The following is a 16,314-nucleotide window of genomic DNA, read 5'->3' on the forward strand; positions in this document are numbered from 1 at the left end:
TGCAGTGAGTGGCTGTTGTGCAGGAGTGCAGTGAGAGGCTGTAGTTCGGGAGTGCAGTGAGAGGCTGTAGTACAGGAGTGCAGTGAGTGGCTGTAGTTCGGGAGTGCAGTGAGAGGCTGTAGTACAGGAGTACAATTAAAAGCTGTAGTACAGGAGTGCAGTGAGAGGCTGTAGTACAGAAGTGCAGTGAGAGGCTGTAGTACAGGAGTGCAGTGAGAGGCCTGTAGTACAGGAGTGCAGTGCGTGCTGTAGTACAGGAGTGCAGTGAGAGGCTGCAGTACAGGAGTACAGTGCAGGCTGTAGTACAGGAGTACAGTGAGAGGTTGTAGTATAGGAATGCAGTGAGAGGCTGTAGTGTAGAGGTGCAGCGAGAGGCTGTTGTACAGGAGTACAGTGAGAGGCTGTTGTACGGGAGCACAGTGAGAGGCCGTAAGGCTGCAATGCAGAGCTGTGGATGTCAATCTCAGGGATTGCTGGACCTGTGAAAGATTCCTCTGCTGGCCTGGTTCAGCAGCCTCATTGTTGTGTGACCTCTTCTCCCATAGTAACGTTGTCAGAAATCTCTAAGTCATGGTTAGTGCGAATCCTCTGGTGAGGAGCGGGTCGAAACAGCTTCAAACATGGGAGAATATAGGAGACAAGCTACCGATGTATCAGGAAGCAACACTAGCAAAAGAAAGATAAAACCAAATCAGGGTGAAACAAAATGATAAAGTCAATCTATAGGAACATAAAATTAACATAAGTGAAGTAAAGTTAAGTCACTAATAAGTTTGTTTATTTATTTATTGTCTAATGATTTGAGGAATAACAAAGTTTTCAGTGTTGTCGGATGGCAAGTCCGTTGGGCCCAAGTTGAGTGTACATCCTGCTGGAAATGTTGTTGACTGCGCCACCTACAGCTCTGAGTTTCAAAACATGAGCAGCATTTGGAATCTGTGTCGTGTGTAACACACAGGATAGGCTGCACACTGGGGTGATAGCACCACACATTAGAAAGGTCCAGATAGAGAGGCAATGGGTTCCAGCCAGACAGTGTCAGAAAACCAGGCAGGTCATGCCCAAGTCTCCTGAGTCTGTCGGGTTTATTAATCCATATTCCATTTGGGAGACTTGTTCGGGTGATGGCTCCTCAGGGAATGCAGGGAGAAGCAGGTCCAGGACTCTACCTGTATCTCAGCTTTACAGGGGAGTGGAAGGATAACGGTGAAAGGGGATTCCATCGTCAGGGACTCGGACAGTTGTTTCTGCAGCATGAAATGTGACTGTCCAGGATGGTGTACGGCTTCCCTGGTGCCAGGATCAAGGATATCACAGAGTAGCTACAGGATATTCATCTGGGGGGATGGGATTAACCAGAAATCAAGGTCATTTATTTCACCTCACTCTTATAGACAAACATTAAATGCACAGACACGGAAGTATCAGGGATAGAATGAAGCTGTTCTGTTACAAACAGCAGTGTGCTTCCTTCAGCAAGGCATGCTTCAAGTGGCCACAGTTCAGGAGGAGTCTGAGACTTTCTGTTTCTGGGTTCATGTTTTGATCTTGTGATGATATCACGGGTATGTGTCTTATAGAGACATTGAGATACTGTCCATGAGATTTAACACAACAGTTCATCTACGTCACACACTGCAGTTCCTCAGCACAGAGCCCCCTGACAGCCCCTCTTCATTCTGTGATCACCATCATCTCAGTGGAGAAGAGCAGCAGAGACATGGAGAACACCACCCCTCCATCCTGTCTTGGGAATATATCGCCATTCCTTCACTGTCACTGGGTTAAAATCCTGCCACTTTGGAAGTTTCATGAAGCTCAACCTCAGCTTCACTAGACAATATAATTTGTTGTTCCCAGATGTTCCTAACCTGAAAGACTAAAAGGCACACTCTGAAAAATTTTCTTTCTTTAATCATTTTTGAAATGAATACTCTTGCTCCCAAAGTAACATGAACAGTAGGTTCCAGAGAATAAACCGAGCAATGTCCTTTAGGAAAGGAAATCTGCCTTCCTTACTTGGTCTGACCTCTGTGTAACTCCAGACCCATGGCAATCTGGATGATGTTTAACTGTCCTCTGAAATAGCAAGTCATTCATTTCAAGGACAACTAGGGATAGACACCAAATGTTGAAAATGACACTCATATTGTACGTCAGAATAAAAATTTCTGCCCACTCAACAGAACATGCTTTAGTTTCTGAGGGGTGTTTTTGAATTCTGTCCCAGACCGGGGACTGTCCATTCTTTCCTGATCTTTAAGAACTGAGTGTGAAGCCAGTGAATGGATAGAAAAATTAACACTAACTGGATTTCTCACTCAGAGTCATCTGTGCTGGAGTGGGGATTAAAAATGTCCCCATGGGACACAACAGAATGAGTGACCCTTTTAAATTTAGGATAATTCTCAGCGAAAGCTGTCAGAGAATTTACTGCACTGGGTCTCGGAGTGTGGTTGCAATGAGAAACTTGTCCATCTACCAGCTCGCTTTCTCTGATAATAAAATCACCGCAATAAGAAAGGCTGTTGTTAAATGAAGTCCAGACTGAATACGTCCAAGGAAAGTCATTCATGGATGAGTACAAAGAGCTGCAGCTTAATTTGCGAAGCTTGTACAATCTGAATGGAAATATGGAAGTGGCAGTCCAACAACCAGTTCCCTAGTAACAATCGCCCTGGTGATCAAATGGAGGGTAGAGTAAATTCCACAAAGGAGATGATCACTCAGTCACAGGCCGAAACCTCTGCATTAATAGTACTGTGTTGTTACAACCTCTCCAACACAACATGTTCTGGAAGCTCATTAAACCTGTCCACCTTAAAGGTAATCTATACAGTAATGACATTTGTTTTTCTACATGCTGTTGCACACAGGAATTCCACTCTCATTATTCCATCATGATTTGTTGCCTCAAGTTCACGTCCTCAGCTTCACCTGCTCAGTTCGTCAGTTCCATTGAGCTTAGAAGTGAGAGACTTCACCCACAGGAAAATGAGAAACAGACCAGTCCAGAATTGTACAGTTCTACAAAAGGACCACTTTGCATGGTTTAAAAGGCTGAGAAAATTGTGGAGTAAATGACTAAGAACCAATTACAGCATTCTGCAGATTCTGATTGTACCTTCTCTGTACAATTGACTGTGATTGCAGATTCACTGAATCACACTATTTTGATTCCTACACCTCCTCCAGACACACACTTCCTTTGATAAAGGAAGATAACTGCCCAATGTTGTCTCAGACTTTCAGTGGTCTTTAGTGTTAATTACTCTGTACAATATGTGGAGTAGAATAATCATATTGTGTGCGCGACACAATGAGCGGAATAATCCAACATTCAGATGGTTGTTCAAGCAACATCAGTGACGCTGCAGAATCCCTAGTGCAGCAGTTTCTCTGGGAACTGAACCTTCCAGAGATACCCACTGTGGCTGGAACCCTCTGAGACACCAGGCTTGTCAGAGAATTCCATTCCCATTCAGCTAAAAACTCCTGCCAACCTACCCATCTGGCACCCTAACCCTTTAACCAATTGCCACCCTAACCCAACACTCACTTTACATACAAACCCTTTCACAGCAGCTGCCATGGTGTTGCTGGACTGTGCAATCACAGAACAAGGCAATTTACAGTGGGGTCTCTTTACAGTGTGGTCAATTCTCAGTGTGGTCAATTCTCAGTGTGGTCAGTTCTCAGCATGGTCGGTTCCCAGTGTGGTCAGTTCCCAGTGTGGTCACTCATCAGTGTGGTCAGTTCCCAATGTGCTCAATCCTCAGTATGGTCACTCCTCAGTACGGTCAATCCTCAGTGTGGTCACTCCTCAGAATGGTCAATCCTCAGTGTGGTCACTCCTCAGAATGGTCAGTCCTAAGTGTGCTCAGACCTCAGTATGGTCACTCCCTAGTGTGGTCAGTCCTCAATGTGGTCATTCCTCAGTGTGGTCAGCCTTCAGTGGGGTCACTCCTCAGTGTGGAAAGTCCTCAATGTGGTCACTCCTCAGTGTTGTCAGTCCTCAGTGTGGGCACACCTAAGTATGGTCAGTCCTTAGTGTGGTCAGTCCTCAGTGTGGTCATTCCTCAGTGTGGTCAGTCCTCAGTGTGATCAGCCCTCAGTGTGGTCAGCCCTAAGTGGGGTCACTCCTCAGTTTGGTATGTTCTCTATGTGGTCACTCCTCAGTGTGCTCAGTCCTCAGTGTGGTCATTCCTCAGTATGGTCAGTTCTTAGTGTGGTAACTCCTCAGTGTGGTCATTAGTCCTTGTATGGTCAGTCCTCAGTATGGTCAGTACTCAGTGTGGTCAGTCCTCAGTGTGGTCATTCCTCAGTATGGTCAGTCCTCAGTGTGGTCAATTCTTAGTGTGGTCAGTCCTCAGTATGCTCAGTCCTCAGTGTGGTCAGTCCTCAGTGTGGTCACTCCTCAGTGTGGTCAGTCCTCAGTGTGGTCAGTTTCCAGTGTGGTCACCCCTCAGTGTGATCAATTCTCAGTATGGTCACTCCTCAGTATGGTCTGTCCTCTGTGTCATTAGTCCTTGTATGGTCAGTCCTCAGTATGGTCAGTACTCAGTGTGGTCAGTCCTCAGTGTGGTCATTCCTCAGTATGGTCAGTCCTCAGTGTGGTCAATTCTTAGTGTGGTCAGTCCTCAGTATGCTCAGTCCTCAGTGTGGTCAGTCCTCAGTGTGGTCACTCCTCAATGTGGTCAGTCCTCAGTGTGGTCATTCCTCAGTATGGTCAGTTCTCAGTGTGGTAACTCCTCAATGTGGTCAGTCCTCAGTGTGGTCATTCCTCAGTATGGTCAGTTCTCAGTGTGGTAACTCCTCAGTGTGGTCACTCCTCGGTGTGGTCACCCCTCAGTGTAGTCAGTCCTCAGTGTGATCAGTCCTCAGTTTGGTCACTCCACAGTAAGGTCAGTCCTCAGTGTGGTCAGTCCTCAGTGTGGTCACTCATCAGTGTGGTCAGTTCCCAATGTGCTCAGTCCTCTGTGTGCTCACCTCTCAGTGTGGTCACTCCTCAATGTGGTCAGTCCTCAGTGTGGTCAATTCCCAGTGTGGTCACTCCTCAGTGTGCTCAGTCCTCAGTATGGTCAGTTCTCAGTGTGATCAATTCTCAGTGTGGTCACCCCTCAGTGTGGTCAGTCCTCAGTGTGGTCAGTTCCCAGTGTGGTCACTCCTCAGTGTGCTCAGTCCTCAGTATGGTCAGTTCTCAGTATGATCAATTCTCAGTGTGGTCACCCCTCAGTGTGGTCATTCCTCAGTGTGGTCAGTCCTCAGTGTGCTCAGTCCTCAGTGTGGTCACTCCTCAGTGTAGTCAGTTCCCTATGTGCTCTGTCCTCAGTACGGTCACTCCTCAGTGTGGTCACTCCTCAGCATGGTCAGTTTTCTGCGTGGTAACTCCTCAGTGTGATCAGTCCTCAGTTTGGTCACTCCACAGTATGGTCAGTCCTCAGTGTGGTCACTCCTCAGTGTGGTCAGTCCTCAGTGTGGTCACCCCTCAGTGTGGTCAGTCCTCAGTGTGGTCACTCCTCAGTGTGCTCAGTCCTCAGTATGGTCAGTTCTCAGTGTGATCAATTCTCAGTATGGTCACTCCTCAGTATGGTCTGTCCTCTGTGTCATTAGTCCTTGTATGGTCAGTCCTCAGTATGGTCAGTACTCAATGTGGTCAGTCCTCAGTGTGGTCAGTCCTCAGTATGGTCAGTCCTCAGTGTAGTCAATTCTCAGTGTGGTCAGTCCTCAGTATGCTCAGTCCTCAGTGTGGTCAGTCCTCAGTGTGGTCACTCATCAGTGTGGTCATTCCTCAGTGTGGTCAGTTCTCAGTGTGATCAATTCTCAGTGTGGTCAGCCCTCAGTGTGGTCAGTCCTCGGTGTGGTCAGTCCTCGGTGTGGTCACTCCTCGGTGTGGTCACACCTCAGTGTGGTCAGTCCTCTGTGTGGTCACTCCTCGGTATGGTCACTCCTCAGTGTGGTCAGTCCTCAGTGTGGTCATTCCTCAGTGTGCTCAGTACCCAATGTGCTCAGTCCTCAGTGTGGTCATTCCTCAGTGTGGTCAGTTCCAAATGTGTTCAGTCCACAGTGTGGCCACTCTTCAGTGTGGTCAGTCCTCAGCATGGTCAGTTCTCAGTGTGGTCACTCTTCAGTGTGGTCAGTCCTCAGTATGGTCAGTCCTCAGTGTAGTCAGTCCACAGTGTGGTCACTCATCAGTGTGGTCATTCCTCAGAGTGGTCAGTTCCAAATGTGCTCAGTCCTCTGTGTGCTCACCTCTCAGTGTGGTCACTCCTCAGTGTGGTCAATCCTCAGTGTGGTCAGTTCCCAGTGTGGTCACTCCTCAGTGTGCTCAGTCCTCAGTATGGTCAGTACTCAATGTGGTCAGTCCTCAGTGTGGTCAGTCCTCAGTATGGTCAGTCCTCAGTGTAGTCAATTCTCAGTGTGGTCAGTCCTCAGTATGCTCAGTCCTCAGTGTGGTCAGTCCTCAGTGTGGTCACTCATCAGTGTGGTCATTCCTCAGTGTGGTCAGTTCCAAATGTGTTCAGTGCACAGTGTGGCCACTCCTCAGTGTGGTCAGTCCTCAGCATGGTTAGTTCTCAGTGTGGTCACTCTTCAGTGTGGTCACTCCTCAGTGTGGTCAGTCCTCAGTGTGGTCAGTTCCCAGTGTGGTCACTCCTCAGTGTGCTCAGTCCTCAGTATGGTCAGTTCTCAGTGTGATCAATTCTCAGTGTGGTCAGCCCTCAGTGTGGTCAGTCCTCGGTGTGGTCACTCCTCGGTGTGGTCACTTCTCTGTGTGGTCACTCCTCAGTGTGGTCAGTCCTCAGTGTGGTCAGTCCTCAGTGTGGTCAGTACCCAATATGCTCAGTCCTCAGTGTGGTCAGTCCCCAGTGTGGTCACTCCTCAGTGTAGTCAGTTCCCAATGTGCTCAGTCCTCAGTGTGGTCACTCCTCAGTGTGGTCAGTCCTCAGTGTGGTCACTCCTCAGCATGGTCATTTTTCTGTGTGGTCACTCCTCAGTGTGGTCACTCCTCAGTGTGGTCAATCCTCAGTGTGGTCAGTTCCGAATGTGCTCAGTCTTCAGTGTGGTCACTCCTCAGTGTGGACAGTCCTTTGTGTGGTCAGACCTTAGTGTGCTCAGACCTCAGTATGTTCACTCTCCAGTGTGGTCCATCCTCAATGTGGTCATTCCTCAGTGTGGTCACTCCTCAGTGTGGTCAGCCCTAAGTGGAGTCACTCCTCAGTGTGGTAAGTCCTCAATGTGGTCAATCCTCAGTATGGTCAGTCCTCAGTATGGTCAGTCCTCAGTGTGGTCACTCCTCAGTGTCGTCATTTCTCAGTTTGGTCACTCCTCAGTGTGGTCATTCCTCAGTGTGGTCAGTCCTCAGTATGGTCAGTCCTCAGTGTGGTCAGTCCTCAGTGTGGTCAGTCTTCAGTATGGTCAATCCTCTGTGTCATCTGTCCTCTGTATGGTCAGTGGTCAGTATGGTCCGTACTCAGTGTGATCACTCCTCAGTGTGGTCAGTCCTCAATATGGTCAGTCCTCAGTGTGGTCAGTCCTCAGTGTGGTCAATTCTCAGTGTGGTCAGTCCTCAGTAGGGTCAGTTCCCAATGTGTTCAGTCCACAGTGTGGTCACTCCTCAGTGTGGTCAGTCATCAGTGTGATCACCCCTCAGTGTGGTCAGTTCCCAATGTGTTCAGTCCACAGTGTGGTCAGTCCTCAGTGTGGTCAGTTCTCAGTGTGATCAATTCTCAGTGTGGTCAGTCCTCAGTGTGATGACTCCTCAGTGTGGTCACTCTCAGTGTGGTCAGTCCTCAGTGCGGTCACTCCTCAGTATGGTCAGTCCTCAGTGTGGTCAGTTCCCAGTGTGGTCAATTCTCAGTGTGGTCACTCCTCAGTGTGGTTACTCCTCAGTGTGGTCAGTACCCAATGTGCTCAGTCCTCAATGTTGTCACTCCTCAGTATGGTCAGTTCTCAGTGTCTTCAATCCTCAGTATGGTCACTCCTCAGTATGGTCATTCTTCAGTGTGGTCAGTACCTAGTGTGGTCAGTCCTCAGTGTGGTCAGTCCTCAGTGTGCTCACCCCTCAGTTGCTCAGCCCTCAGTGTGGTCACTCCTCAGTACGGTCAGTTCTCAGTGTGTTCAATCCTCAGTATGGTCACTCCTCAGTATGGTCATTCTTCAGTGTGGTCAGTACCTAGTGTGGTCAGTCCTCAGTGTGGTCAGTCCTCAGTGTGCTCACCCCTCAGTTGCTCAGTCCTCAATATGGTCACTCCTCAGTGTGCTCACTCCTCAGTATGGTCATTCCTCAGTGTGGTCAGTACCTAGTGTGCTCAGTCCTCAGTGTGGTCATTCCTCAGTGTGGTCACTCCTCAGTGTGGTCGCTCCTCAGTGTAGTCAGTTCCCAATGTGCTCAGTCCTCAGTGTGGTCAATCCTCAGTGTGGTCAGTTCCTAATGTGCTCAGTCTTCAGTGTGGTCACTCCTCAGTGTGGACAGTCCTTTGTGTGGTCAGACCTTAGTGTGCTCAGACCTCAGTATGTTCACTCCCCAGTGTGGTCCATCCTCAATGTGGTCATTCCTCAGTGTGGTCACTCCTCAGTGTGGTCAGTCCTAAGTGGAGTCACTCCTCAGTGTGGTAAGTCCTCAATGTGGTCACTCCTCAGTATGGTCAGTCCTCAGTATGGTCAGTCCTCAGTGTGGTCACTCCTCAGTGTCGTCATTTCTCAGTTTGGTCACTCCTCAGTGTGGTCATTCCTCAGTGTGGTCAGTCCTCAGTATGGTCAGTCCTCAGTGTGGTCAGTCCTCAGTGTGGTCAGTCTTCAGTATGGTCAATCCGCTGTGTCATCTGTCCTCTGTATGGTCAGTGGTCAGTATGGTCTGTACTCAGTGTGATCACTCCTCAGTGTGGTCAGTCCTCAATATGGTCAGTCCTCAGTGTGGTCAATTCTCAGTGTGGTCAGTCCTCAGTAGGGTCAGTTCCCAATGTGTTCAGTCCACAGTGTGGTCAGTCCTCAGTGTGGTCAGTTCTCAGTGTGATCAATTCTCAGTGTGGTCAGTCCTCAGTGTGATGACTCCTCAGTGTGGTCACTCTCAGTGTGGTCAGTCCTCAGTGCGGTCACTCCTCAGTATGGTCAGTCCTCAGTGTGGTCAGTTCCCAGTGTGGTCAATTCTCAGTGTGGTCACTCCTCAGTGTGGTTACTCCTCAGTGTGGTCAGTACCCAATGTGCTCAGTCCTCAATGTTGTCACTCCTCAGTATGGTCAGTTCTCAGTGTGCTCAATCCTCAGTATGGTCACTCCTCAGTATGGTCATTCTTCAGTGTGGTCAGTACCTAGTGTGGTCAGTCCTCAGTGTGGTCAGTCCTCAGTGTGCTCACCCCTCAGTTGCTCAGCCCTCAGTGTGGTCACTCCTCAGTATGGTCAGTCCTCAGTGTGCTCAGTCCTCAATATGGTCACTCCTCAGTGTGCTCACTCCTCAGTATGGTCATTCCTCAGTGTGGTCAGTACCTAGTGTGCTCAGTCCTCAGTGTGGTCATTCCTCAGTGTGGTCACCCCTCAGTTGCTCAGCCCTCAGTGTGGTCAATCCTTGGTGTGATCAGTTCATGATCTGCTCAGTCCTCAGTTTTGACATTTTACTGGCCACATCTGATTCTGTACTAACTTCTCTGCAACAGACAGAATCAATTTTTCAGTTAACCAGGGGGTAAACCAAGGGGTAAACCCGGGGGCAAACCTGGGGGTAAACTGTTTGAAGACTGGACTTGAACCACAACAAGCTCCTTGACCTTAAACCCGCGATGCTCCCACCCAAACGGGGGCTGTCACAGAAACCAGATGTTTTGTTGCCTGCATTTTACTGACCCCCACCCCACCTCCCAACTAACACTACCATCTCAGTCTGTGAACAATGAACAAAGAACATTACAGCACAGGAACAGGCCCTTCGGCCCTCCAAGCCTGCGCCAGTCCACATCCTCTATCTAAACCTGCTGCCTAGTTTCTAACTGTCTGTTTCCCTTTGCTCCTGCCCATTCATATATCTGTCTTGATACATCTTAAATGACACTATCATTCCTGCTCCTACCACTCCACTGGCAATACATGCCAGGCACCCACCACCCTCTGCAAAAAGAAATTTCCACATCTATCTCCCCCAAACCTTTTCCCCTCACTTTGAACTCGTCACCCCTAGTAGTTAAGTTCCACACTCTGGGATAAAGCTTCTTGCTATCCACCCTGTCTATACTTCTCATGATTTTGGAGACCTCAGTCAGGTCCCCCCTCAGCCTTCATCTTTCTGATGAAAATAATCCTAATCTATTCAACCTCATAGCTAGCGCCCTCCATAGACTGCACCTCTGCTCTCCAGTTCGGGATATTTCCACAGGTGATCTGTTCAGGTGAAATGGTTCGGTTGCACTGGTGTTATCTGAGGTTTTGTTCCCATCAGGGAGACCTCAATGTAAGGAGCAGCATTCCACCTTGAGGAATGTCTATCAGTCATGTCTTTTCTGGTCAAGCAGTGTGTGTGAGTGAATTTGCACATTCGTCCGGTCTCACTAACTTATTTTTATCCATTTCTTTAATCCAGTGTCATATTGCTGAGCTATTTTGGCAAAAGTACATCAGCTGTACGATCCCTGTCTCTGTTTTTTTAAGTCCCTTAATTACAGACTTCCAAGCTTCAATTGCTAATGACGTGCAGAGATTGTGAATTGAACACAGAGAGCAGTAATCTTCATCATCAGCTCCAGACTAAAATGATCAAAACACTCCTTTCTGCAGCTCATGTTGGTATAATGAAGTGTTGTCACTGCTCACTCAGTGCAGATGTCTGATACTGAGATTATGGAAAATACATTCAAGCTCAACTTCACTGAGAAAGTTAAACAGCACACGCCAGCAACACTACACCATTATTCATCAGTGGAGTGAGGCGCAGTGTTAACTGTGCCGAAAGGAGGTCATTCAACTGATCCTGCCCTCACTGCCTCCCTGAGCATTTGGATTTTGGGCCAATCTCTTGTCTTTTCCCTTTAATCCTTCACATTGTTTTCATTTAAACCATTATCCAGCACCAGAAGCAATGCAGAGAAGATTTAACAGGATGTTGCCTGGGCTGGAGAGTTTCCATTATGAAGTATGATTGGACAGACTGGGATTGTTTTACTTTGAACAGAGGAGACTGAAGGGAGACATGATGGAGGTGGGTAAAATGATGAGGGGCATGGACAGGGTAGACAGGAAGGAAGTTGTCCCCTTGGTGGAGTGATCAATGAGCAGGGGGCACAGCTGGAAGGTAAGAGGCAGGAGCTTACACAAGCTGACTAGGTCTTCCCTCAGAAGGTGGTAGTGAACTGAGTCTCACTGCATGTAAGTGAGAGAGGAAGAAACCCTCATTACATTGAAAAGTTTTTTTAAAAATTAATTTGCAGGATGAGGGCATCACTGGCTAGACCAGCATTTATCACCCATCCCTATTTCTCCAGAGGGCTGGTTAAGAGGCAACCACATTGCTGTGGGTCTGGAGTCATGTGTAGACCAGACCAGGTAAGGACGACTGGTTCCTTCTCTAAAGAACATTACTGAAGCTGACGGGCTTTTTGAATGATTGGCAATGGTCATCACTGGATTCTTAATTCCAGACTTTTATTGAATTCATGTTCCACCATCTGCTGTGGTGAAGTTCAAACCTGAGCCCCTGGAAGATTACATGGGCCTCTGGTCTAGCAATAACACTATTAGGCCAATACCTCCTCACTAGTGCACATTTAGATGTACACTTGTTATGGCAAGGCATAGACGGTTATGAGCCAAGTGCTGGAAAATGGGACTAGAATAGTTAGATGGTTGTTTTTGACTTGCACAGTCACAGTGATGTATAGCATGGAAACAGACCCTTCAATCCAACTTGTCCATGCCGAACAATTACCCTAACTAAGTCTCGTCTCATTTGCCAACATTTGGCCCATATCCCTCCAAACCTTTCCTATTCCTATACCCATTCAGATGCCTATTAAGTGTTGTAATTGTACCAGCCTCCACCACATCGTCTGGCAGCTTATTCCATAAACGTACCACCCTCTGTGTGAAAAAGTTTCCCTTTAGGTCCCCTCTCACCTTAAACCTATGTCCTCTAGTTCTGGACTTTCCCAGAACTACACAAGGAAAAGACCTTGTGTATTTATCCTATCCATGCCCCTCATAATTTTGTAAACCTCTATAAGGTCACCCCTCAGTCTCCAACACTCCAGGGAAAACAGCCCCAACCTGTTCAGCCTCTCCCCATAGCTCAAATCCTTCAACCCTGACAACATCCTTGTAAATCTTTACTTAACCCTTGCAAGTTTCGCAAATCCTTCCTTTGCCCGAGAAACCAGATTGGCACACAATATTCCAAAAGTGGCCTAACCAGCCGCAACATGACCTCCCAATTCCTGTACTCAATACTCTCACCAATAAAGGAAAGCATACCAAACGCTGCCTTCACTATCCTATCTACCTGCAACTCCACTTTCAAGGAGCTATGAACCTGCACTCCAAGGTCTCTTTGTTCAGCAACACTCCCCAGGACCTTACCATTAAGTGTGTAAGCCTTGCCCTGACTTACTTTTCCAAAATGAAGCATCTCACATTTATCTAATAATCTAAGCTTTCTCAAATCACAGGCTCTCTGTCTTTCAAGTGCTTTGAACAGATATATAAAGAACATCCAACTGAACTGTGGTGAACAAGATGTTAATTTCACTTTCATTGCATTTACAAGGGACTTTATTAAATTAAATTGGATATTTGCCATTTAGAAGTTCACTTAGGAACATACAAAAACATAAGAAATAGGAGCAGGATTCGACTATTCAGCCCTTCAAGCCTCCTGACAATTCTATAAGATCATGGCTGATCTGTCCCAGACCACAATTACTCTTTAGCACCAGCTCCTCATAGCCCTCAACTCCCAGTAATACAAAAATCTATCTTGAAATGCTTTCAATAATCTAGACTCCACTGTGCTCTGCAACAGAGAATTCCAGCCTTTCATTAGCCTCTGGGAGTCTCAGTTTTAAATGTGTGTCACTGTATTCTGTGCCTATGTCCCTGAGTTTGGTGGAAACATCTTCTCAACATCTGCTCTGTTCTCTCCGAATCTCATGTGTTTCAATAAGATCACCCCTCATTTTCCTAAACTCTAATGAATAAGGGCCTAACCTGTTGAGTTGCTCTTGATAAGGCAACCCCTTCACCTTAGGAATCAGCCTGGTGAAACCACCTCCAATTTCAGGGCATCGATTTTCAATAAGGGGATCAAAACTCTGCACAGGCTACGCCAGGTGCAGCCTCAAAAATACTTTGTGTAGTTGGAACAAAACTTCCTTGTTCATAGATTCCATCCATCAAACCATAAAGGTCCCAAAATTCCCTGCTGTCTGGATTATTTACCTACGTGTGGGCTCATGTTCCATGTTTCAAACACAAGGACAGTCAGATCCTTCTTTTAGAGTCTCCCTCCATTTCAACAATAATCAGCCTTTTGATTCTTCTGACTAAAGTGCATGAACTCACACTAGCCTACTTTCTGCCAATCATTCAACCTATCTACATCCTCTTGTAGATTCCTTATGTATTTATCACAACATCCCTCTCACTTATTTTTGTATCATCAGCAAATTTCAAAACATTATTCTCTACACCCTCCTCCAAGTCATTAATATAGATAGCAAATAATTGTGGGCCTAGGATTGATCCTAATGGCATCCACTAATTTTATCTTTCCAACTGGAAAGTGTCCCATCTCTCTGTCTTCGAATAAATTGCCCCAAAACCGTAAGCCCGTATCTTATGCAATAACCTTTTAATATCATTTTATCAGCTTCCTCTGGAAATAGACTCCATCTCCTAGTTTCCCCGATGTCAGGCTAACTGGCCTATAATTTCCTGCTTTCTGTCTCAGTTTCCTCTTGAACAATGTCATCACTTTAGTGGTTTTCCCATCTGCTGGCACCATGCCAGAATCCAATGCACGCAAGCAATTAGGTCCTCGCAACTTGTCTGATTTCAATCTGATTAGTTCAGTAAAAACTTTGTCCCATGTGATAGACACTGTTTTGAAATCCTTCCTCCCATTAGTACCTTGCTAATCTCAGATCTTTGTGATGTTTATAAGATCAGTGCAGAATATTGTTTTAAATTATCTGTCATTTCCCTGTTCCTCATTATTAATTCCCCAGTTGCATCATCCAGAGCTCCCACACTTCTTTAGCTACTCTCTTTTTATATACCCCGAGAAGCGCTTGCTGTTTGATTTTGTATTTCTTGTCAATTCATTTTCGGAATCAACTTTCTCGCATTTGTAAATAAATTTAATGCACAAAAATTAGTTCAGTTTACAAACTCTCTCATCTCCAGCTTAATCCATCATGGCACAATGGCTCAGTGGGTACATGGGCTCAATTCCACCCTCAGGTGACTGTCTGTGTGGAACTTGCATGTTCTCCCTGTGTCTGTGTGGGTTTCCTCCCACAGTCTAAAGATGTGCAGGTCAGGTGGATTGGCCGTGCGGAATGCAGATTTACAGGGAAGGAGTAGGCTTGGGTGCGATGCTGTTCAGAAGCTTCTCCTCAATAGGCTGAATGGCCTCCTTCCACACTGTAAGGATTCTATTTTAAATAGAAATTGCTGGAGAAACTCAGCAGGTCTGGCAACATCTGTGGAGAAACATCAGAGTTAACATTTCAGGTCTAGTGACCTTTCCTCAGAACTGTCCTGAAGAAGGGTCACTGGACATAAAGCCTTAACTCTAATCTCTCTCTGCAGATTCTGCCAGACCTGCTTTCATTTCTGATTTCCAGCATCCACAGTTTCTTCTCATTTTTTTTACTTATAGAACAGAAATATGGAAAACATACTGACCACTACTAGTCGGATAGACATGAAATGGCAGTCCCATATCTATAGGGCAGACACTGACCTGAGACCTACAGAATGTCAAAGACTGATTCACAGTTTAAAGGATAGATTTTGTTATTTCACTGAAGGAACACTGACTGATACCTATAGATAAACAGGAACAAGCATCACTTGCAGAAAGTCTGAGACAGGCTCAAATGTTGAATATCCGAGCAATGAATGCTGAATGAGTTGGTCAGAGCAAAGGAGGATGTAAGTTAATGCGGAGACAGGTCAGGGAGCAGGATTTGATGATACATCATGAATTGTAATGGGAGTCTGTGAAAGCAATGCAGAAGTGGAGAAATGTATAATTGTGCAATATTCAATATCATCCTGACTGGCAGTGAACACACCAAGTTCCTGGATAACTTGGCCTGTAGCCAGCAAAGAGCTGCTCCACCATTGCAGCTGCAGTTTGAAGCAGAGACTGGTTTGTATTCTGATCCCACGTTCAAATCCACTGCACTGCTGTCACCCAGCGAGCATTGTGGAGTCAACAATGACAGGCTTCTCAAGGCTTTCTGAAGATGAGTCATTCCGTCTGAAAATTTACAAGAAAGCCAACTATTCACATCACGCCTGCTGGTGACTCGATTTAGAAGCAAATAAAGAACAAGTTATTCAGTGGATCATCACATGAAATGAGAAAGAAAGCATTCTTGACAGGAATGGCCAATCAAATGTCAGACGTTTGAAAATGTCGCATTTGTTAAAAGAAGATATTTTCATGACAAACTTTATGTAATTAAAAATGTGCCCCACCAGTGGAGTTTAATTGTTTCCTTAATTGTGTTGGGTGCAGGAAATATTGAGGAGTAATTTTGTTGATATAGTGGGAATATAGTGGTAGGGGCTGCAGGGTGGCTCAGTAGTTAGCATTGCTGCCCTACAGTGCCAGGGACCCAGGTTCGAGTCCAGCCTTGACAACTGTCTGCGTGGAGTTTGCACGTTCTTTCCTTGCCCACTTGGTTTTCCTCCCACAGTCCAAAGATGTGCAGGTTAGGTGAATTGGCCATGCTAAATTGTTAGGTACATTAGTAAGAGGGAAATGGGACTGGGTGGGTTACTCTTCGGAGGGTCAGTATGGACTTGTTGGGCCAAAGGGTCTGTTTCCACACTGTAGGGAATCTAATCTCAACATGGCTGAGGACTAATACCCCAGAGGGGCCCAGCTCATGATTCTGTCACTAGGCCGGACACTGAATCAATTCTCTGTTGCTTCTCTCTAACTACTGCCTCTCTTTTGTCTTTTTTTTTATGACATCTTTGATCTCTAATCTCTCTCACCCTTTAATCTTTCCCTGCGCTTCCTCCACCCCAACTTTTTCAACTCAGGCTTAATCCTCTCAGAACTAATGAAGAGTCTTGTTGGACTCAAAACGTTAAGATCACC

Source organism: Chiloscyllium plagiosum, unplaced genomic scaffold, assembly GCF_037043375.1.
Source record: "Chiloscyllium plagiosum isolate Xiang-an unplaced genomic scaffold, Cpla_swu_hap1 HiC_scaffold_43, whole genome shotgun sequence".
NCBI lineage: Eukaryota > Metazoa > Chordata > Chondrichthyes > Orectolobiformes > Hemiscylliidae > Chiloscyllium > Chiloscyllium plagiosum.